Below are 24,535 nucleotides of genomic sequence, written 5' to 3'. Positions count from 1 at the left end.
GTAGCCCATTCCAGCCTTGTGTAGGTCTACAATCTTGTCCCTGACATCCTTGGAGAGCTCTTTGTTCTTGGCCATGGTGGAGAGTTTGGAACCTGATTGATTGATTGCTTCTGTGGACAGGTGTCTTTTATACAGATAACAAGCTGAGATTAGGAGCACTCCCTTTAAGAGTGTGCTCCTAATCTCAGCTCGTTACCTGTTTAAACGACACCTGGGAGCCAGAAATCTTTCTGATTGAGAGGGGGTCAAATACGTATTTCCCTCATTAAAATGCCAATCAATTTATAACATTTTTGACATGCGTTTTTCTGGATTTTGTTGTTATTCTGTCTCTCATTGTTCAAATAAATCTACAATTAAAATTATAGACTGATCATTTCTTTGTCAGTAGGCAAACGTACAAAATCAGCAGGGGATCAAATACTTTTTTCCCTCACTGTATATGCCGACGGCTTTTCCACTATTCAGAGCCTTCAAAGTCACAGACAACTCCTCGCACGTTAAGGGTCTCCCCAACTCCTCCGCCTGCTGAGTTGAGACTCTAGAAAGACCTTGAAGGAACTGCTCCATCATCAAGTCATCCAGGTAATCCGCAGTGAAGAGGTCCCGATAGAAACACGCAGCGATGCGGCGCACTTCACCCATGTCCTGCACCAGCTGCCCCGACGGGGACCTCAAGCAGTGCATCGTTGTGTGCACTGAGTTCTTCTCCAGTTCAAAAAAGCAGCATGTGGGAGAGTCCATGTCTGTAAAGCACTGGAATCTAGAGTGGATTTGTGCACCCTGAGCCCTTGTGACCAGTAGGTTGGCTAGAAGCGTGGACTTTCCCTTCAGCCTCTGAGCAGACATGGTGTCAAAGTGCTGCACAAAATAACTTGCAGATGCGTGATGTCGGCCTCGTGCTCTGCGATCTTAACAGACAAGCTACAGGTGGCTTGATGCGTGTATTACTGACAAAATAACTTTATCTGTACTTTGCCTACATCCTTCCACTGCCTTGGTGTTAAAAAATCGCTCTTCTGCTCAACCCACGTTTGCCACAATGTTTTAAAAGTTGACAAACTGGGCGTCAGATAAAAGTTTGGTATTAAAATGCCAATATGCGCTTTTTGGCTGAAGGGCAGTTAAAATCATTGTTATGAGAATAGTGCTGTGATCAGAAAGACCATTAGGTAAAATGGTTATTTCATTGAACAAATATAAATTAGAGGCTTCAACCTTTAACAACCAACCCGGGACAATGTCTTTGTACCTTAGATACTCTGCGCAAAGGCCAGGAGAGAGTAGGATCGCAACCCCCGCACTCAGCTTCGTCTCATTGCTAAAGAAGGTGTCACCATTTCAAGCCCTCTGCCAGTCGGCCTGATTGGCACAATCTGCGTGCATCTCCTGCAGAAAAGCAAAGCCTACTCACTTTTGAGTCAAATCCGCAAACACGGCAGCCCTTTTATTAATTCCCCTGCACCCATTCACGTTAATGGAGGCACCAGAGAGTTGGCCCATGAGAGGAGGAGGGAGAATAGACAGGAAAAAAAATATACCAAAGGCAACATATAAAATGGGCAGCTTCTATACATCAGTGACAAACCCACGCACCTTAGACACCAACTTCCTGAGCCTGTACTTCTTTTTTTATCAGGCCCTTCTCTGAGGAGTCCATTAGGACGGGTTGAGCTGACACGAGAAAGCTCTGCAAATCTGGAAAAAGCTTCTACGTTAACCCCCTTTTTGCCCTTAGTACTTCTCAAAAAATATGCTATGTCATCCACGGTGTAGTCATCGCGACTCGATCTCCCCTGACCTGGAACCCAAGGTGCATCCAGGGTCAGATGCTCATTGGCTCATCACCATCACTCGCAGGATCTGAATCAAGGGAACCATACGGGGAGTGAGTGTAAGAGGCCTAAGACAGGGACTGCTCAGGAAAGCTGAGAGGCTCCACTGAATCCAAGAGCAGGCTTGGGCTTAGTGGCCTCATCACAGCCTCCAGCCCACGTCCTTCACCGACTTCATGAGCAATGGACTGGAGGAACATTTCCAAAGAAGATGCCATACCATGTCCACAGGCATGACATCCTCACCTCCTGACTCCAAATCGGGCAGGGAAGCAGACAGTGAGTCGTTGCCTGGCTCAGATACAGGCCCAATAAATGTCCCTGTCTCATCCTGAGACAACCTTATCAGTAGTTGGAATTAGCTCATGCTAACCCTGAGAGTCCAAAGAAGGCTCAGGCAGAGATGCAGGCTTCCCCACAGATGCAGATTCCCCAACTGCTGCATCAGCCTTAGAGGCACGGGCCTGTCTCAGCCCCAGGCTGCTGAGTCTAGGGCATGCCCTAACCAGGCCCCACAGCTAAAACACTTCACAGTGTGAGTCGTGGCAAAGACTGTATAATTACAAACTAGATTCGAAGCTTTCGTGGCTGCAGGAATTACTCTTTGGTTCTTTCGGTAAAGTCATGTAGAAAATAAAATAAAATAATAGAATACGACGTTTCGGTTGCAACACAAGCAACCATCATCAGGTAAGAATGAATGATAAAACACAGACACGGGAACAACATAGGCAGACACACATACAGAGAGACACACACAAAGACAAACAGAAGGACAACGAATATGTGCCGAGGCCTTAAATAGAGAGAGGGGGGAGGGGCCGGGGCAGAGAGAGGACTTGGGAGGTGGGACCAGCTGACAAACGAGGGAACAGAGGCATCAGTGTGGAATTCTGGACCACAGTGGCCGGGGGAAAGACAATGGTTTAGAACAAGAAAATCGAAAGTTTGAGAAAGCAAATTTAGTTAAAATAAGAAGTGTAATGCAATGCAACACAGGTCGGTTACCACACAGTTAACACACAGCCTGGTTGATTAACGTTCTTCCAAATATTGCTAAATTAGAAGTAAAGTGTGATAAAACACATACACGGAAAAACAGCATAGGCAGACCCACAAGCAGAAAGAGACACACAAACAAAGATGGAACAGTGTGGAATTCCGGACCACATTGGTATATTTCAACTGAGGGTTAAGCGTTTTGAGGGGCCCTTTTGAGGATCATAAAAACTTTACTCCTGAAAGACATCACATGCCTCAGCTCTGGGGCCTTGCATCCCAGAGGAATAATTCTCATCTCAAATATGTTTTCATAACGAGATAAAGGGTGGTACATTGGACAATACTTTTTCAGCTGGAGTAGACAGAGGCAAGGCAAACACAATTGAGCCACTGAGCTCAAAGCCCTGCTCCGCCACAGTGTTCACCAAAGCCTCACTATTGAAAAACACAACAATAACTTTGTTCATAAGGGATGCTGATTTAATATTATCAAAGCCAACAACTTTCCCAATTGCCAAGATACAGCTCTCAACAGAAACACTTGCCTCAGTATAACCACCTTCAAGCCATGACTCCTGCTCGAGCCCACAAAGTCTTTATTGGCCATGCTGACACAGGCGTGCCCTGTCGAATAGGCATGCCCTGATGAACAGGCCTTAGAAACGAAAGAAACATAAATACATTTTAAATCACGACTGTAGTAAATAATTTAAACTAATGTAGGAACATAATAATGAAAAAAAGAAAGTTTGAATAGAGAAAACGTGAGTAGTCTCAGAGCTCACACTCAGTTCACTCACTCCCAGCATGCACCAGAAGAGAGAGAGTGACATGACTTTGCTTTGGCCCGGTTGCCTTTTTTGCCTGGTGCTCTTGTTGCTTTGCACCAGTCTGCTTGCAACACGCTGACATTACAGATCGCTCCGCGGTGGGGATGCTCTTCAGGGGTTGGACCCTCCGCGGGGCGGGGGTCTCTCCATGGTGGGTCGCTCCATGGGGGGGTTTTTCCATGGGGGGGAGGGGGGTCTCTCAATGGGGGGGGTCTCTCCATGGCTGGGTCGCTCCATGAGGGGTCTTTCCATGGGGGAGTCGCTCCATGGTGGGGGTCGCTGATTTCGTCCGTGGCCCTCGCCGTGCGAGTACTGAGTTAGGACCGCTTAAAACGAAAGTGAAAACTTTTTTTTTATTTTACCTGGTAAGGCCCACTGAGCTATGTAGCTATTTTTCAGAAACGGCCTGGCCACAAATGATAGCTCAACGAAGTGGCTTATTATCGCGTAAAAATTTAGAGCAGCCAAATACTCTAAACGCGTGATGTTCATTCTAAATATGGAAGGAAAAAAACCGGAGGACCCAGAGTAAAATCCACGCGACCATGGGGAGAGATACACAAAAACTTCAAATATACAGCAGGCCTCAGGGTCTGGATCTAACTCACCACCTCCTCAATACCAGGCAATGTAGTTAACATGCTGCCACCACGGTGCCCAGATGCTGCCAACAAACGCTGGATTCCAATTGCATTTCAGAAAAGGACCAGCATTTGGTGGCGCTAGCATGGTCAGCGCCAAAGTGCCGTTAATGAGCACATATCAAGGCCAATGTTTTTACCCACCGCACCAGGTACTCATTTGAGGATGAGTCGACCTAGGGGCAGGCCCAGGATCGGTTCAGATAATCGTAAATGGTGTTGGTGGCCATGCGCTGGTATCGAACTCGCCGGGTTTGTAGCGCAGCGTGCTAACCGCTGCTACACCACCGCTCCCCACTGTTGCACCCCGCACGCAAACGCATTTGGAGGATTCGCCTGAGGTGGTGTGACCCAGGCCCTAGGCTGTGCCGAACATACGTCTGAGTCTGGAGGAGGGAGGGAGGGAGGAGGTTTTAGCCTCATGCCAGACAAACTAAGGGCAGCGGAGACGCGGAGATGACCTCGGGTTTATGGAGAAAAGCTACTGACCGTCATGTGCTGACGCAGCCCGTGCGGGGGTCACGTGCACGCACAGTACAGCCGCGCGATGCTTTAATTGTTTACCAAGCAGATCATGAGCCCGTTACTGCGCGTCCAATAAAAACACGTTTGAAATTTGTGGAGAATGTGCAAAAAAACGATTGATGAGATAATTGTTCACTTGCAAAGCGCACTCCGTGGCGCCATTCGCGTGCCACGTAAGTTGCGACGACGATGATGATGGTGAATAAACACAGAGCCAGGATTTTGAATTTCAAATTGCGCATTGCCAACGGGTTCGTTCCGTGCGTTTAGCCACCGCAGAGTATCGTACAAGCGCAAGCTTTTAATCCATCTGGAGATATGCTGCGTTTCCTTTTAATTAAAACTGCATTAATATTGCAGTCATTTGCACAACTGCCTGTGGGTCCAAGTTTGTCTTGAGTTGCGAAGCTTGTGGCGTGTGGGTCGTTAGAGCCGACGATATATATGTGCATGTTAGTTCCTTGTCTTTTCCCCCACACCTCCGATCAGCACAGTTGGCTACGTACGGTGCGAAAGAAGTTCAACATACATACAGTAGTCCCTCGGTTAAATTTTTTTATCCATTCCACGAATACTACTGATCACCGAAATAACTGTTAATCGAAAATAGGAATTACATGTTAGAAGCATGAATCCATAACACAGAAACCGTAATGCACACAAAGCCAGTCGAGGTCTAAACGCTCATGAAGGGCATCGCTAATTGGCTGAGGGTGTGGCGCAGCCTCACATATGAGCGCTCAGATTGGCTGAAATTGGCGCTACCACGTGCATAACGTCAACACGTTACCATTAGTCATGTAGTATTTATAATGACGAATAAACTTCTTATGAGGCACACTGTTTATTGTAATTCTTCTTCTTCTGGGTTCTTTCGGTAAAGTCAGGTAGAATGGAGATAAAATAATAAAAATAATAATAACATAATAAAATTATCACGACGTTTCGGCCACAACACAAGTAGCCTTCCTCAGGTGAAGAAACAGGACTGTCCAGAAGACAGCGCTGTCTGTTTCTTCACGTTAGGAAGGCTACTTGTGTTGTGGCCGAAACGCGTGAGAATTTTATTCTGTTATTATTTGTATTATTTTATCTCCATTCTACGTGACTTTACCGAAAGAACCCAGAAGATGAATCCCTGTAGTCACGAAAGCTTTAAATCGAAATGTAATTCTTCTCTTACACAGTCCCTAACACACTAAGGGGTATACGGTCCCCTCACCTGATACCCTAAGAAGGTACAGCCTCCTGTTTTGGCGGGACTTACTCTCGAGTCTACCGCTATCCTAGAGTCCTCCGGCTTGGACCTAGGGGAGGCTATCTCACCCACCGCTGGCTCGGTGGGTCATGACCACTGGATACGCCGAGCCTTCGCCCTCAGAAGGGCTGGGAGGCTGGGTCCAGGGTCCTGTCTATCTTCAGCCCAGGCTTTGATCTTCGTGTAGGGAGTGAACTCCCTGCGCTCTGCGCCCTCACCCTTCTTATACCCGTTTGTGGCCAGGTCTAACCAATCCCACATTCAAACGTGGAACTGTCTGATTGGTTCTTACCAAACTGTGGCTACGATCCACTTCACCTCGTCTGACCCCAACCGTTATTCACACAAAGGTAACGCTGCACTGCCCCTTTGATACCTAGTGGCAATGCAGGTTACCGAACAGTGAGTAGTTAGCACCTCTACAGTCACAACGTTAACATCAGTCGAAGCCATGGGGTCCTCAATGGGAGGCGAAACGTTAACCACAAAACCCTTAACCGATGTCATTATTAGCCAAGGGACTCCTGTACATACATCACGGCGCTCTGCAAATCACTCAGACAAGTAACACGTCGACTATCAGCAGAGGGTTTTCATGCAGAAGCATATGAACCTTATGGCGGGACCCTGGGGTCCCGAATAAACGGAAGTCAAAATCGTAATTAATGTATTTATTTTTGGCAACTCCGTCCCACCGCGCACATAAACGCCGCTACCCACCAGAAATCAATCCCCTCGTTCTTCACCAAGCACCCGTCGTTGCCAATACTGCCATAGTCATGAACAAAACCTTGAAACTTTGATTAGCGCATCGTATAGAGCTCGTCGAGAAGAATAGATTGCCGTATCGTTCGCCTTCAACAGACATAAAATGACGTCTCAACGCAGTTGATGCGAGAGCCGGGGGCTTATGGCACCCCGGGGTCCCGCCATAAGGTTCATATGACACACCGAAAAAACCCCGCATTTTTTGCCATGTGTGCGACATCACATTATCGTTTCGTTTTCAATGCGCAAAAAAGTATGTTAAACGAGAATTACAACATCCTTTGATATCTTGAATCGCACCGCCCTGCTCGTCCGTTTGTTTTTAGTCGAACGAGGGTGAATATGTAAACAGTACCACAGCTGCTCTCGTATTTCAGAGACCACACTCTCAAAAAGCCCCCGTCGCCGGGGTTCATCCGTGGATCTTCCCTCTCTCCCTCTCTACGTCGCATCCCTAGCCCAGGTGGTGGTGGAGAGTGGCGCCATTGGGCAACGCTCATTGCCCTCACAGCAACAAAGGGCCTGGGTTCAAGCGCCCCCCAGACTTGGCAGGGTCTGAGTCTCAAGACTTTTTCAGGAGGATCTCTACTTTGCCAAGTTTTCTAGTATGGCGGGGGAGGGGAGGCAATGTTTGCTGCTGCTGCTGCTGTTGTATCTAATACGTGTTGAATATTTTTTGCAGCTAAATATTTAAATGTTAGGATGTGTCGTGGCCAATATCAGTGTGTCGGACCAACTTGTACGGCAAATTTTCATAAATCAAATATATATGCGCAATAGCAGTGAAACACGGTGTGTGTGTGTTTGACTATGGCAAGAAACGGGAGAACCCGGAGAAACAAATCCATGCAGAACAGGGGGAGAACACACACACGCACGAAACACTGAAAGGCGTCCGAGTCGGGAATCGAACCCAGGCGCTCCTTGCTGATGTACCACTGCGCAGCCCTGCCACCAGAATCTGCCAACCGAGAAGTGTACGAGTTTTACTCTGAGACCGCAAGGGGCAGACGCATGTCATCCAGACTCAGGCGTCTATTAGGCACAGTCTGAGCCCTGGGTCACACCAACTCAGGCGAATGCACCAAACGTTGCGTTTTTGTGCGGAGTGGATCAGTAGGGAGCGGTGGTGTAGTAGCGGTTAGGGCGCCGCACACGAACCCGGCGACCCGAGTTCGATTCCCGCTCACGGCCAACACCAACGTCAATGACTATTATCTGAATCGGCTCTGGGTCTCTTCTAGGTCGACTCAGGCTCAAATGAATACCCGGTGCGATGTGTAAAAACATCGCCGCTGGGGAGACAAAGGCGGTCGGGCGTGGTGCCGGCTATCCACCCCTTTATGTATCACAGTGCCGGCCTTCATAGGGTGCTATTCGTTAGCAGCACTTGGGAGTCGAACCGAGGCCGTTCTTGCCGTGAGGCGCGAGCGTTACCACCCATGCTGCCACCCACGAGTGGAATATGAATCTCGCTCCTGGCGCTATCTCTTTCCCACCGCTGATTGTGCAATTTTTTTTTGGAGGCGGTATCGCGAGGTTCCTCCCCTCCACTCCCGGCCGTGAATCGCCTCTCCTGGTCTTAGACGCCTGTGTACAACTGGACGTAGTGTGAAAAATAACTTTGTGGTTCATCGGATTCCGCCAGTCGACATAAATGTCCTGATTGGTTCAGATTCTCCCGTGAAACGCTTTTGAATGCTCTTCTGCGGACATCTGGAGTGCCCTGCCTTCCGATATTAGGAAGTCGCTGGAGCTATGCACTTTTAAATCTTGTAGCCGACACTGCTGGTGACGGCGGGAAGCCAGTGGAGGGAGTGGAGACAGGATACCTTTATCAGGCCCTGCTGGTGATGGTGGGAAGCCAGTGGGGAGGGGAGTGGAGACAGATCTTGTAGCTGGCCCTGCTGATGATGGAGGGAAGCCAGTGGATGAGGGGGTGGAGAGAGGTGACTAACAAGAGCAAATAAGCACAATAATAATTATTAAGTGTAAACAATTCTACATAAGTTTCACTGCAAGGATTATCCCACCGGTTGAACTCTACCACCAGCCTCTCGTTTCGCCAGCCTCCGTGATGGAGATGTCACGAGCTTCTACGGATGTTTTCCCGATAAACTCGTTGACGTGGCATTGTCGAAATAAAAGATGTGTGTCCTGCGAGTGACCTTCACCCAGTCTCTGCCCACATTTACATCTCTCACCCAGTCTCTACCCACATTTAAATCTCTCACCCAGTCTCTGCCCACATTTAAATCTCTCACCCAGTCGCTGCCCACATTTAAATCTCTCACACAGTCTTACATCTCATGAGCACTGCATCAAAAGTGGGGCTGCTGTGCAGACGCTGGCCAGCCGGGGCAATCTTGGCACATTCGAGGGGTTTTGAGCTGCCAACTCAAATCCCTCGGGTTCCTTTTGACAGCTTTCCATGCCGGGAACAGGCTGGAGCCACGATACAGACACTTACGGTCTCCCCCCAGCCCGACTCTCACTGCTGACCAACGCCCGTCACTGCTGCCAGTGGCTCTCTCGATAGAGGTCTTTTACTTTTAATTTCATATCCCTATTTTAACAAAAAATCAGCCATTTAATCCGCTTAAAATATTTTTTTCTATTTTACCAGGTAAAGGCCCACTGAGTCTGGGTGAGAGATTTATATGTGGGAAGAGTCTGGGTGAGAGATTTAAATAAAGTTACTTATGTAAAAATGTACAGTAGCCAAATACTCTACGCGCAATGGGGAGAGAGACATGCAAACTCCAAATACACAGTCATCAGGGTTGGGATTGAATCCACAACCTCCTGTATACCAAGCGAGGTAGTTAACATCAGTTGACATTGTTTACATTTTCTTTGGGTATTTCGGTAAAGTCACGTAGATAGGTTCAAAGAAAAAAACAAAAATAACAAAAAACTACGACGTTTTAAACGCAACGCAAGCATTCGTCATTAGGAAGAGAAAAGAGGGGGAAAGCTGCTGAGGCAGACTGTTTTAAAGGTTTAAAATGGGTGTAGCCCAAGGGTAATAAACGAAGTGGGCGGGGCTAGTGATGTTAATGTGAGAAATTATCATGCTAATGTACGATCGGTGGGCGACGTCCACGACGAGGGCACGGAAGTGGCTATGTTAATGCGAGAGATTAGCATGTTGATCGAGATCGCAGAGCAGCAACGTCGAGCTCTCTGATTTCACATTAACAGGTTATACTTCCCACACTAACGCAGCCACCTCGCTCGCCGAGCTCGACGTTGATGCTCTGCGATCTGCCATTAACATGCTAATCTCTCACATTAACATAGCCACCTCCACGCCCACGTGGAGGCCGCTCTCCGATCTTACATTAACATGCTAATCTCTAATGTTAACATAGCCACCTCCATGCCCTCGTCGTGGACGTCGCTTACCGATCTTACATTAACATGATTTCTCACATTAACATCACTAGCCCCGCCCACTTCGTTTAGGACCCTTGGCCTACACCCGTTTTAAACCTTTAAAACAGTTAGCCTCAACAGCTTTCACCCTCTTTTTTCTTCATGATGACGAATGCTTGTGTTGCGATCGAAACGTCGTAGTTTTTTTGTTATTTTCTGTGAACCTATCTCCGTGACTTTACCGAAAGACCCAAATAATATGAATTCCTGCAGTCACGAAAGCTTAAAGTCAAGATTGTGTATATTGCTTTACGTTTTTTTTGGTAAACGTTTCGCCTCCCATAGGACCCCCATGGTTACGCCTGATATTAACTTTGTAACTAACGGTAACATGTTTACGTTTTGCACGAGGGGCGCAAATTTCGGCCAATCCGAGCGCTCGTAAGTAGGGCTGAGCCATGACTTCAGCCAATCAGCGTTGCCCATCTATGAGCGTTAATTCCTCGACTGGCTTTGTTTACATTACATTTTCTGTTTTGATCTCTTACAGACGCAGTGATTTCCTATATTCGACTAACAAATATGTCGAGTTCAAAGTTTTTTGTGGAATGGATTAAAAATGTTAACCAAGACTCTGCTGCATATCTGTGGGGTCTTTTTGGCATTCTCTGGTCATACAACTGGTGAGACAAGACCATAAAGAAGTGTGTCTCTCTTGTAGGCCAATTGGTTTCAGAAGAGCATGTTTGTTTGCATGTTTACCACAAGAACTGTGTGTGGTTAAGCAGACTTGATTCCTTGCAAAAGGTATCTATTTAGTGTTTGAACATCTTAACACCTGTTTTATTGCCAAAGAGGGTAAAACTAATGGGTAAAACTATTTTTTTTCATGCTTTGATACTGGCAAAAAAAACTTCCATAATAGAGTTGCTCACCCTGAGCTATAAATGCTCTGAAACGTGTGTAATAACGAATTGACACACTTGTTTTAGATGTTTATTTATTGACAAGAGACATTCACTCGAACAGGCAGACACCCCACTGCAACAGCCTCGTGTCTCCCACGCATTACCCTTATATACGAACCGAAGCCACGTCCCCCTTCCCGAACCTTCTCGCTGGCTCTATACGCTCGCTCCACCACCAGACTCTACCATCCACTTCCGTCACCTGACCACGCTCCTATTCTCGATCATTCCCGTAGCCACCAGTCCCTTCGTACTGCAAGCTGACACCCCTGTCATTACCTCCCGCGGCCACTAGTCCACTCACACTATGGGTAGACTGTATTGTCATTCAATTACCCCCTCTCTTCTGAAAAATGTAGCTGTACCAATACTAAAGAAAAAAATTAAACAGTTAGGGCAGAATGACAACACATCTGCATTGAAAAGAACCCACCACTCGATTATAGAAACTAACAATAACAATACAATATGACGAGTGAGTGGTGCAAGCCACCTCACACGAACAACAACAACTGCACCGGGGTACACGTAAAAAAATGTTTGGCCTTGGGAATCGAAAGTCCACTTCGTGGTTTGGAGCTATCACAGCCGTAAAGTTCTCGACCGGGTCCTTGACGCCGGTCCATCACACATAGCGGAGTCTTGTGGTGCCTCAGAGACCCAGAGGGTCACATTTTGTGGGCGACACAATGCATTCTCCAGTTTGCACAATTACTTTTGACAACCGCCCTGGCACGTCGGACAAACCTGACGCCGGCCACACAGGACATGAAGATGAGATGTCTGGTCGGGGATGAACATATGGTTTGAGGCGCGATGGGTGGACAAACCAATGGCGATGCCCCGCCTGTACTCGCATGCATTGCGGCCGATTCACCTCCACAATCTCGACCGGTCGCGCCACGGGCGGTGCAACTTAGGTGGCGTATGCAGTGGCACGTGCAGGCAATGCACCCACGCTCTGTCCCCAACAGCCCAAGGAAGCACGTGCTCATGCCGCCCTGTGTTCTTCTCATCAGCAGCTTGTGCCTTGGAAGTATTTTCTCTCGCTGCAGCACGTGCCTCCCACACCTGCCTGATCGTAACCTGCAACAGCACGGGTACATCACTTATTTGTTTCTTTGAAGCTGTACCTATCTTCTTTGGTTCTTTCGGTAAAGTCACGTAGAATGAGAATAAAATAATAAATTGATAAAATAAAATAACACAATAATATCCTCACGACGTGTCGGCCACAACACAAGCGGCCTTCATCAGGTGAAGGGACGAGACTGTCTGGAGGACAGCGCTGGAGTGAAAAAGCCACGCTCAGATCGCGACCTTTAAGCTGTGTGAGAAGAAACAAAGCGCCTTGACAAAGGAATTAGCATTTAATTTAGCATTGAAATGGCTGAGTGATTAGCTTTTGACTGGTCACAGAAATGGCTATGTTAAAGTTAAAGCATACACATCCGCAGAGGCACCCCTTGACAAAGGAATTAGCATAGAATTTAGCGTTGAAATAGCTAAGTTAAAGCATACACATCCGCAGAGGCACCCCTTGACAAAGAAATTAGCAAAAAAATTAGCATTGAAATAACTGAGTGATTAGCTTGTGACTGGTCACAGAAATAGCTATGTTAAAGTTAAAGCATACACATCCGCAGAGACACCCCTTGACAAAAGAATTATCATAGAATTTAGCATTGAAATAGCTAAGTTAAAGCATACACATCCGCAGAGGCACCCCTTGACAAAGGAATTAGCAAAGAATTTAGCATTGAAATAGCTGAGTGATTAGCTTGTAACTGGTCACAGAAATAGCTATGTTAAAGTCAGAGCATACACATTCACAGAGGCACCTAGTACAAATCAAACAGGAGAATTTAGCATTACCTCAATTACATTGAGGTAATTCATATTTTAGTTTTTTATTGGTTCACTATATAGCAGTGGTTCTTAACCTTGTTGGAGGTACCGAACCCCACCAGTTTCATATGCGCATTCACCGAACCCCTCTTTAGTGAAAAATAAAATGTGATTTTTTTCAAATTCAAGACATAGATATGTTTTTTACTGGTACACAAAATGAGCCGTGCATGAACATTACCTTGTTCAAAGAATAAAACCAACACAATGCATAAACTCACAACAAATTACATACCTGGAAATCAATGTGACTTCTGCTGTTGCCTTTGAGAGATCAGTTCAGATATGCGTGGCTTCACCTTGGCAAGTGCCACTCTCATGTCATTTTCACAGCAAAGTCTGTTCCTTTTCTTCGTTTTTATGTCCAGCATCCTCGAAAAGGATTGCTCACAAAGATATGTTGTAACAAATGGTATAAAAAATCCAGGGCTTTCTTAGCAATAACTGGATACCTGTTCATTTGTCGACACCAAAACGTTGAGAGCGTTGTTGTTCTGAAGAGTTGCTGTTGAACCTGGCTCTGCTGAATTTCAATGATTTCGTCGAGGAATTCATCATTGACATCTGCTGTTTCAACAGCAAACGTGAACGGCTGTCTCACCCATGCTGGATATGACTCTCTTGTAGGGAAATATCCATCGAGAGACTTTGCAAGCTCATCTAAGTGCGTGGCAATTGTTTGCTTCAGTTCCGTGGATACAGAAATATCTCCGATTCCAGACACATCTTCGATCTTACTTGCACAGTCGTCCAGAAGCGGGAAGTTTGCGAAGTTATTGTTCTCTGTTCGTCGTTTCCATAACGGTAGCTTTTTTTGAAAAGCCTTCAGGTGTTCTTCCGCTTCCATGATATTGACTCCACCACCCTGCATCTGCTGATTGAGATGATTGAGAGCTGCGAATATATCAGCCATGTACGCTAAAATGAGAATGAACACAGGATTTTTGAAGCAATCTGCATGGCAGTGTTGGTGCTCTTGCAAAAACAGGGCTAATTCCACACGCATGGCAAAAACACGATTCAGCACCTCTCCCCGGGATAACCACCGAATATTAGAATGGAGCAGAAGTACCTCAAATTCAGAGCCCATTTCTTTACACAGCTCACTGAAGATGCGGTGCCTCAGAACACTTTTTCGCACATAGTTCACACATTCCACCACAGTTTTTTAATACTTCTGCCATTTTTGGAGGTAAGGTTTTTGTTGCCAACGCATGCCTGTGCAGAATACAATGCGTCACAATGATGTGTGGTGCATCGGCCTTTACTAGCGCACCAAAACCAGACTTTCTTCCCAGCATGACTGGAGCTCCGTCCGTACAAACTGCAGAAACCATATCCCATGAAAGATTGTTGTCTCTGAAGAAGTCATCCACAAGCTTCTTCACATCGGCTGCCTTCGTTGTTGTTGTAAGAGGCTTACAAAATAAAAACTCTTCTTTTATCATGTCGTCTTTCACATAGCGTACAAAAACAGCAAGCTGGCTTAGATCAGAAACGTCTGTGGTTTCGTCGAGTTGAAGGCTGAATTTTGCCGGGCTTGAAATCAGATCCGCGACTACTTGAGCCAAGATGTCTTTACTCATGTCTTCTATTCTGTCACTGATGGTGTCATTTGAAAGGGGAATTTGGGATAATTTACCTTCGGCCGCTGTTCCGAGTATCAGATTCGCCATCTTTAATGCAGCTGGTTTCACAAGTGTTTCACCAATGGTGTGTGGCTTGCCCTGCTTTGCGATCAGGTAAGCAACTTCGTACGATGCTGTCAGGATCGGTTTGTTAACAGGTACAAATCCAAGAGCAGGCAGAGTGGCCCTTTCATCGAATCTGGCTCTCTTCACCCTGAATTCAGCAAGTGTTGTGTTCTTGTATTCCCCGTCTCCATGCAGCTTCAAGAAGTGTTCCTTTAGTTTTGCCGGTGCAAGACTAGAGTTGCTCAACTTGGCGTTGCAAATCATGCAGATAGGACGCTCACTCCCATCACGTTCCGTGATACATGAGAATCCATGTTGTACATATTCGTCCGACCACTTTCTTCTTTTGACCGACATAGTTAGTATGGATACAATATTAAAGAAATCACACGACGTACGACAACAACAGTCACACGTTGACTACTGAGTACGCACTAAATTCCCCGCAGCGCTGATTGGCCAAGCAGTGTAGCATGATCATCTGCAGCCAGTGATGGCCAAGCGGGCCGTGTGTGTCATCACAAATTTACACAATAATTCAAGTGTGTCCGGACCTCCGTGGCGGGGGCTCCGCCGAACCCCTGAGATCGACTCACCGAACCCCTGGGGTTCGATCGAACCCAGGTTAAGAACCACTGCTATATAGTATTCATTATATATTGTAGTGTATATCCAGTTACTGTGAATAGCTCAGATGTGTAGGCCTTGACTTCAACATAGCCATTTCTGTGACCGGTCACAAGCTAATCACTCAGTTATTTCAATGCTAAATTCGCCTAGTTATTTCAATGCTAAATTCTCCTGTTTGATTTGTACTAGGTGCCTCTGTGAATGTGTATGCTCTGACTTTAACATAGCTATTTCTGTGACCAGTTACAAGCTAATCACTCAGCTATTTCAATGCTATTTTGTTTGCTAATTTCTTTGTCAAGGGGTGCCTCTGCGGATGTGTATGCTTTAACTTAGCTATTTCAATGCTGAATTCTATGCTAATTCCTTTGTCAAGGGGTGCCTCTGCGGATGTGTATGCTTTAACTTTAACATAGCCATTTCTGTGACCAGTCACAAGCTAATCACTCAGCCATTTCAATGCTAAATTATATGCTAATTCCTTTGTCAAGGCGCTTTGTTTCTTCTCACACAGCTTAAAGGTCGCGATCTGAGCGTGGCTTTTTCACTCCAGCGCTGTCCTCCAGACAGTCTCGTCCCTTCACCTGATGAAGGCCGCTTGTGTTGTGGCCGACACGTCGTGAGGATATTATTGTGTTATTTTATTTTATAAATTTATTATTTTATTCTCATTCTACGTGACTTTACCGAAAGAACCAAAGAAGATGAATCCTTGCAGTCATGAAAGCTTTAAATCGAAAAAGCTGTACCTAGTTGAGCCTCTATGGGGGACTCGTGCTCCCGCCCATACATTAGAAAAAAGGGGAAAGCCCTGTAGAGGCGTGTGGAGCCATCCTGTACGCTGACAGAACCTCTGAGACATGCAAGTCCAAGTCCGTTTGTGCCTCATTTACTGATTGACAGAGCATGGATGTTATCGTCCTGTACAAGCATTATACCATTCCATCCGTTTGAGGGTGGTATGGGGACGTTCTAATCTTTTTAGTACTGAACGCGTCACACCCCTCGTGCAACAGTTTAAATGAAAAATGTCGACACTGGTCAGTGAGAAGCTGCTCTGGGACACCCTTGCCCAACACGTAGCTGTGTAGGAATGTATCAGCAATGGACACCGCTATTTGGTCTGGTAACGGCCAAACCATTGGCCACCTGGTAAAATATTCCACCCAACAAGGATACATTTCTTACCCTTTTGTGAACATAGAAATGGGCCCAGGATATATAGTATGATCAATTCATTGATGCGGGACACCGTGATGGACTGCAATGGGGGCTGAGACTTTTGCAATGGGGGTTTTCGGCACGTAACCTCCATGCCAACCCATGACCAGCCCAGTAAAAATCTCACTGCTAAGTCAACCACATCTTGCGATTTCCAAGGTGCAACAGCTTAATGTCACGCACCGCATGCATCAGCTTACCCCGTAGGGAAGTGGGGACCACCAGGCATCGATGTTGGGTTACCCCATCCCACCACATCAAAAGTCCCTCGTGGATAATAAACCACAGAGGCAGTGTTATGCTGGTTTGTTTCTGCGTGACGCCACAAAGCCAACAGCGAACCGTGCTCCATCTGCAGCTGTTCCCATTCTGCATGCATGAGTCCCAGTGTGCTGTCTCTATGCATATCCACCCCGATGAGTTCTGCCTCCCCCAGCAAAGCCTCGACTACTCATTGTTTTTCGGTAAAGTCACGTATGTAGAAATACAATAAAATTATATTAAAACAAAAAACAATCACGACGTTTCGATCACAACGCAAGCGATCTTCATCAAGCGATCTTCATCTTCTGATCACAACGCAAGCGATCTTCATCAAGCGATCTTCATCTTCTGATGAAGATCGCTTGCGTTGTGATCGAAACGTCGTGATTGTTTTTTGTTTTAATATAATTTTATTGTATTTCTACATACGTGACTTTACCGAAAAAACTAATGAGTAATTTTATGCAGTCACGAAAGCTTTAATACTTTATAAAGCCTCGACTGCCGAAGACACAGATGCATTTAGTTTACACCGCGCCCCGCCCGACGCACATGCATACAGTTCCTCGTGAGGCAGCCGAGAAAAGGCGTCCGCGTTACTGTGTATCGTGCCTTTCCTATAGACCACCTGGAAGGAGTACTCCTGCAGCATTTCCAGCCAGGGTGAGCGCTGGCCAGAAGGTTGGTCTACATGCAGGGAGTACTGTAGGGCCGCATGGTCAGTGCGGACCACGAAGTCCCTGCCATATAGGTACAGTGAGGGAAAAAAGTATTTCATCCCCTGCTGATTTTGTACGTTTGCCCACTGACAAAGAAATTATCAGTCTAGAATTTTAATTGTAGGTTTATTTGAACAATGAGAGACAGAATAACAACAAAATCCAGAAAAACGCATGTCAAAAATGTTATAAATTGATTTGCATTTTAATGAGGAAAATAAGTATTTGACCCCCTCTCAATCAGAAAGATTTCTGACTCCCAGGTGTCTTTTATACAGGTAACGAGCTGAGATTAGGAGCACACTCTTGAAGGGAGTGCTGCTAAACTCAGCTTGTTACCTGTATAAAAGACACCTGTCCACAGAAGCAATCAATCAATCAGATTCCCAACTCTCCACCATGGCCAAGACCAAAGAGCTCTCCAAGGATGTCAGGGACAAGATTGTAGACCTACACAAGGCTGGAATGGGCTACAAGACCATTGCCAAGCAGCTTGGTGAGAAGGTGACAACAGTTGGTGTGATTATTCGCAAATGGAAGAAACACAAAAAAACTGTCAATCTCCCTCGGCCTGGGGCTCCATGTAAGATCTAACCTCGTGGAGTTGCAATGATCATGAGAACGGTGAGGAATCAGGCCAGAACTACACGGGAAGATCTTGTCAATGATCTCAAGGCAGCTGGGACCATAGTCACCAAGAAAACAATTGGTAACACACTATGCCGTGAAGGACTGAAATCCTGCAGCGCCCGCAAGGTCCCCCTGCTCAAGAAAGCACATATACATGCCCGTCTGAAGTTTGCCAATGAACATCTGAATGATTCAGAGGACAACTGGTTGAAAGTGTAGTGGTCAGATGAGACCAAAATGGAGCTCTTTGGCATCAACTCAACTCGCTGTGTTTGGAGGAGGAGGAATGCTGCCCATGACCCCAAGAACACCATCCCCACCGTCAAACATGCAGGTGGAAACATTATGCTTTGGGGGTGTTTTTCTGCTAAGGAGACAGGACAACTTCACCGCATCAAAGGGACGATGGACAGGACCATGTACCGTCAAATCTTGGGTGAGAACCTCCTTCCCTCAGCCAGGGCATTGAACATGGGTCGTGGATGGGTATTCCAGCATGACAATGACCCAAAACACACGGCCAAGGCAACAAAGGAGTGGCTCAAGAAGAAGCACATTAAGGTCCTGGAGTGGCCTAGCCAGTCTCCAGACCTTAATGCCATAGAAAATCTGTGGAGGGAGCTGAAGGTTCGAGTTGCCAAACGTCAGCCTCGAAACCTTAATGACTTGGAGAAGATTTGCAAAGAGGAGTGGGACAAAATCCCTCCTGAGATGTGTGCAAACCTGGTGGCCAACTACAAGAAACGTCTGACTTCTGTGATTGCCAACAAGGGTTTTGCCACCAAGTACTAAGTCATGTTTTGCAGAGGGGTCAAATACTTATTTCCCTCATTAAAATGAAAATGAATTTATAACATTTTTGACATGCGTTTTTCTGGATTTTTTGTTTTTGTTGTTATTCTGTCTCTCACTGTTCAAACAACCCCATCATTAAAATTATAGAATGATCATTTCTTTGTCAGTGGGAAAACGTACAAATCAGCAGGGGATCAAATACTTTTTTCCTCACTGTAGGGCCTGTATTGTTGTATAAAGCACACCATTGCCAGCAGCTCCCTCTGGCTAGCACAATACCGCTGCTCAGCTGGCGACAGAACGTGATTAACATAGGCGATGACCCTCTCGACTCTTCACCTGAGATAGGACAGCCCCTATACCCAGGTCACTCGCGTCCATCTCTAAGGTGAAGGGCGGGGAGAAATCGGGATAAGCCAAAGGGGGTGTATTGTAGAGGTAGTCGCGTAGTGTGGTGACAAATGCAACAATGTGTCCCAAGTACCATACAGAGGATTGCAATAGATGACATTTATTGGGTTTCAATTTCAAATTAGCAGAGCATACTCTGGATAATACGATACGCAACCGTTGCAAATGCTCCTCCAATGTACAACGGACATGATAACATCATCCAAATAAATAAAGCTTGAGTCCCATTGCAGTCCTGCCAGAACTAACTCCATGAGCCTTAAAAATCTGGCAGACGCCGAATGCAACCCCATCAGTAGCCAATAAAACTGATACAGTCCGTGAGGTGTGCGGGATGCAGTTTTTGGTTAAGATGACTCATCCAGGGGTAATTGCCAAAATCCCGACAGCAAGTCTAGAGTAGAAACAAAACTAGCACCCGACAATGCATCGAACGAATCATCCATACGTAGAAGCAGGTTTGAATCAGCCACCGACACCTTGTTCAGCTTATGGAAATCAACACAGAACCTCAGACTACCATCTGACTTTTTCACCAGCACTACAGGGGCACCCCAGGGACAGTTCGACAGCAAAATTATATCCACTGCCAACATCTCGTCCACCACCGGTTTCACATGCTCCTTCTCCACGGGACTCATCTGATATGAGTTCTGGCAAATAGGGGCTGCATCTTCCGTATCAATGTGGTGCTGCAACAGAGAAGTACGACCAATGTCGAACTTCCCTTACTGAAAACGTCCGAAAACTGCAGCAACAACGACTTCAATTCACCCCGTTGCACCTTAGACAAATTAGGATTTTAGTTACAAAGGGTTTCTGCCTATGTTCCATCCAACTTGGCTCTTTCCTCCGCCACTCCCGTGATATCTGTCACTGCTGGGTCTCTTGCTTCGCAACACGCGGGCATAGCGTGAACCAACACGGCAACCGCTTGGACCATAGCCGTCCTTCCACCCACATTTAATGGCTCCTGATTCGCCCTCAGGATCATCTGCACACCCACCAGCATAAGCCCACGGGTTGCTCTGTTGGACGGCGTAAGGAGAACTGCTGCATCTGGGTTGGCCGAATGTAACGGCTTGCGGTACCGTAAGGGACCCAACATCTGCATGCCTGGTGGAATCTCCACCGACTCCCTAACCAAGGCCTGAATCGTGACGTTTGTACCCATCTCCCTTCCAACAGAGTCCAAGAAATACATCTCTATACACCGACAGCATCTCTATACACCTCTGGTCTGTCAAAATCTTGAGGGGCATTCTATTAAAAAGTCGGTGCCCAACAGGCATGGGACAGCCAGTGTTTATGTAATAAAAATGGGCCCCGACATCGAAATTAACCCAAAACTTACACACACTTCAACCTGGCCTATGTTCCCCATATTTCCTCCATTAGCTGCCACACACACTCTCACAACCGGTGTTACACAGTGGCCATTCTACGGCAGCATGCTGTATATTAATTCCGAAATAATAGTGGCTGATGCGCCAGTGTCAATCAAGACACACACCTCTATCCCATAAATGGAGCCGGCCACCGTCGATGTGCTGGAGACAGCCGTCACCACTCAACAAGCCAAACTCCTCCATTGAATGCCCGACTTGGCCTACCCGCCCAGAGTTGGAGCGACCAATACGACCAACGAAGGATGAAGGGTGATAATGGAACCCCGGGGATGCGATTGCGTAGATGTGTGAAGTGATGTGTCGGGCCAGGTGTCTGTGGTGTCGCGACTTGCCTGACGTAGTTGTGGAGTGGTTGTTGGTGAGAAGATGGACGCCGACGATGTAGTTGGCCGGGCGTCTTTCCGACATCCCCACGCAATGTGCCCCGGTTGACTGCATCTGAAGCAGGAAATGGTGGGCCCTCATTGCAGAATTGTCAACTCCCCCTCGGTCTTCATCCTTAAGGTCGTCGCGAATTCTCTCTCCGGCATTGAGCCCACCCGTGGACTGCTGCCGCCACCTCCTCCCCCAACTTTTGGATCCTCTGCCGTTGGCATCCCTGCACTCCCCACTGACTGCGCTGTCGAGGCCTCACCCGATATGGGATCACCCGTTCATGCCACCACACGAGGCCACTGGTTCATCCCCTCGTGCACCTGCAGGCATCGGGCTACCCACAGGGAGGTCTGCGCCTCCTCCTCCACAATTGGCAGCACGACCCCATGTCCTTTGCCAACACCAGCATTTTCTCCTTCGCCAGAGAATCCAGCGCCATCTGGTTCAGCCGCGGGTATGCTACCTGGCCCAGCACCATCAACGCTCTGCGATTAAGTAAGGGGCATCTCGGCCTCCCCCCGCTTTTGCTGCAGTAACTTTCTCTGCGTATTTTATGGGGTATCGAACACGGCCACCATCTCACCAGGCGCCTTTTGTAGTGTAGCCCTTTGATCCTCCGAAATAGCTCTGAACACTGTGAGGGCGTCGTCGTTAAGGGCGGTAGGCAGGACTCTCAGCGCTTCCTCCTCCATCCATCTGATGGCCTAATACGCCGCCTCGAACCTTCGGTTGAAGGCACCCCAGTCACCTCCTGCTGCTATAAATTATTTTATTGGGGTCATCCGCAGCGGGTGGTCAGTTGCTTTTTCCTGCGCTGCCGGAGCTGTAGTTGCTTCGGTTCACTCGTAAAATGGAGGCCATCAGTTGAGCGGTTTCTACCATAGGGACTCCCACCGTGCTCTCCGCTGCTCCTTCTCTTTCCACAGCTTTGACAAGCTGCATGATGAGCTGCAAGACCGCTGCCAATAGCCGGTCCAACTGTTCCGTCACCTCTTCCCATTCTTCAGGGATATGTTTCCATCGGCCGGCCTCCTCTCTCCTCGTTGCGGCCACAGGTCCCTCCTCACCTGCGGGGTTGTTTATTGGGTCCCCGCCACCCAGGGCTTGCTGCAGGGGGGTCTCCTCCCCACCCGAAGTCATCATCCGTGTGTTCTCCTTGCGTCTATGCCGTGGCATGATGACACCGCACTTCTGACACCAGTTGTAATGACGACTTGACACATTTGTCTTGAGATGATTTCTTTATTAACGAGACGCATTCACTCGAAGAGGGGGAGACCCCACTGCAACATTCCGGAGTCTCCCGCGCATCTCCTCCCTTCCCGAACCTTCTCGCTGGCTCTAGACCCTCGCTTCACCAGCAAACTCTACCGTCCTAACGAGATTCGACACTTTCGTGACTGCTGGAATTACTCTTTGGTTCTTTCGGTAAAGTCACGTAGAAAATAAAATAAAATAATAATAGAACACGACGTTTTGATTGCAACACAAGCAACCATCATCAGGTAAGAATGAATGACAAAAAACAAACATAGTAAACTTAGAAACACAATGCAACACAACACAGAGAGCCGACCAACACAACAGCCAACACCCCACCTGGCTGACCACGCTCCTCCAAAGAATGACAAACAGAAAGACAGCGCCACTGTGTCGATGCCTTAAATAGAAAGAAGGGGGAGGGGTCACAATAGCATTTATGTGTCATGTCTATAATGGATCTCTGTGTCTCTACACATTTTTTACTTACAACTTTCGTGACTGCAGGAATTCATATTCTTAGTTTTTTTTTAATTAAAGTCACGTAGATAAATAAAAAAAAATCACGATATTTCAAATACGCAACACACGATCGCTTGTGTTGTGATCGAAACGTCGTAGTTTTTGTTTTTTATTTGTATTTTTCTATCTACGTGACTTTACCGAAAGAATCAAAGAATATGTCTCTACACATCTCTATATGTCTCTATGTATCTCTATGTGTGTCTAGGTATCTCTATGAGTCTCTATGGGTTTATCATGTGGTCCAGAGCTTGGGTTGTATGGTCACAATCGCACTCCTGTGGCACGTGTCTTGAATTTTCCGGTTATGAAGGAGCGATGGAGTGCAGCAACGGCCAGATGATGATGTTCTGATTGTGGTTGATGGTTACCGCAGTATCTTCAAGGATGAGGGGGGGAGGGAGGGACGTCAACCCCAATACAAGACAGACGACGCCTCCTACACATTAACCCCCCATTCTGCACAGGCGGAGAGCAATTATGTTCAATTACGATGTTCACGTCCTGAATTACGCACACACACACGCTGATGTCTCCGCGCTGTTCATTTTTTTAAGTCTGGGGCCGACACCTCCCCCTCTGTGGTGGTGGATAATCGATTGAGCACTGAAGTTTCCCAAGCGCCCCCGGCCATCCCTCCGTCAGGGCAAAAGCGAGTTTCTCCTGCAGTCATTTGACGACGCTGGGTTTTGATTGTTCGCGCTGCAGCCTCACACTCCATTGTTCGATTTGAGACTTACTTATTCTACAAGTATGTTAAATCGCCTAAATGTAAATGTGCCGTTAAACCCCCGACCACCACCCGACAGCCCAATTAGTAAGGTTTGTCACGTAAACAAAACGTGGCAATTAGTTACTGGTTCAGCACCCCGCTGTGTTGGAGAGTAAAACCCACAACATTTACAATTCGAGTACCGTGACATTTCGCCAGGGAATTACAATCAGCATCATCAGGGGACAGCCATAGGTGTGGCTAAATCCTGTGTCGGTCAGTGTGTGTATACTTGTGTTGAACTTCTTTCGCAACGTACGTAGCCAACCGTGATAATCATAGGTGCGGGGGAAGAGCAACATACTAAACGCAAAGCAGTTCTAAAGAAATTCGTTTTCAATCCAGATAATGATTTAACAGCGCATATGTCCCACTGGCTTCGTATTATGCGATGGCTAGCCAAAAGTCACTGCTGGGAGGATGACCGGAGCTCTCGTGATGATGGTTTATGCTCCTTGACGAGATCAGCAGCAACGTATTGTGATTCATTTGTAGCAAGCACTGTGTGTGTAATGAGCGCGACCTTATGTGTTCATTCGGCAATGGGAAGCCAATGCAGCTCGGCGAGCACTGGATGGACACGGTGTCGGATCTTGCATTGTGTGTGCGCACTTTCCCACTGTAGTGGGGAGTGGTAGTGAAGCGGTTAGCACGCTGCGCATGGACCCGGTGACCCGGCTTCGATTCCCGCTCACGGCCAACAATGCCGGTGACGATTAT

At 47.1% G+C, this 24,535-nt stretch overlaps 1 protein-coding gene across 1 annotated transcript in view; it reads left to right on the top strand.

Annotated features, from left to right (window-relative positions):
- LOC116954766 (uncharacterized) overlaps window positions 1-24,535 on the top strand; it is a 174,275-nt gene that overhangs the window by 20,499 nt on the left and 129,241 nt on the right. The gene's annotated exons all lie outside the window — the stretch shown is intronic.

Source organism: Petromyzon marinus, chromosome 56, assembly GCF_048934315.1.
Source record: "Petromyzon marinus isolate PM22_M1 ecotype Great Lakes invasive population chromosome 56, UKy_Petmar_22M1.pri1.0, whole genome shotgun sequence".
Taxonomy (NCBI): domain Eukaryota; kingdom Metazoa; phylum Chordata; class Hyperoartia; order Petromyzontiformes; family Petromyzontidae; genus Petromyzon; species Petromyzon marinus.
Note: the sequence above shows the minus strand (reverse complement) of the source record. Positions and strands in the feature narration are given on the sequence as shown.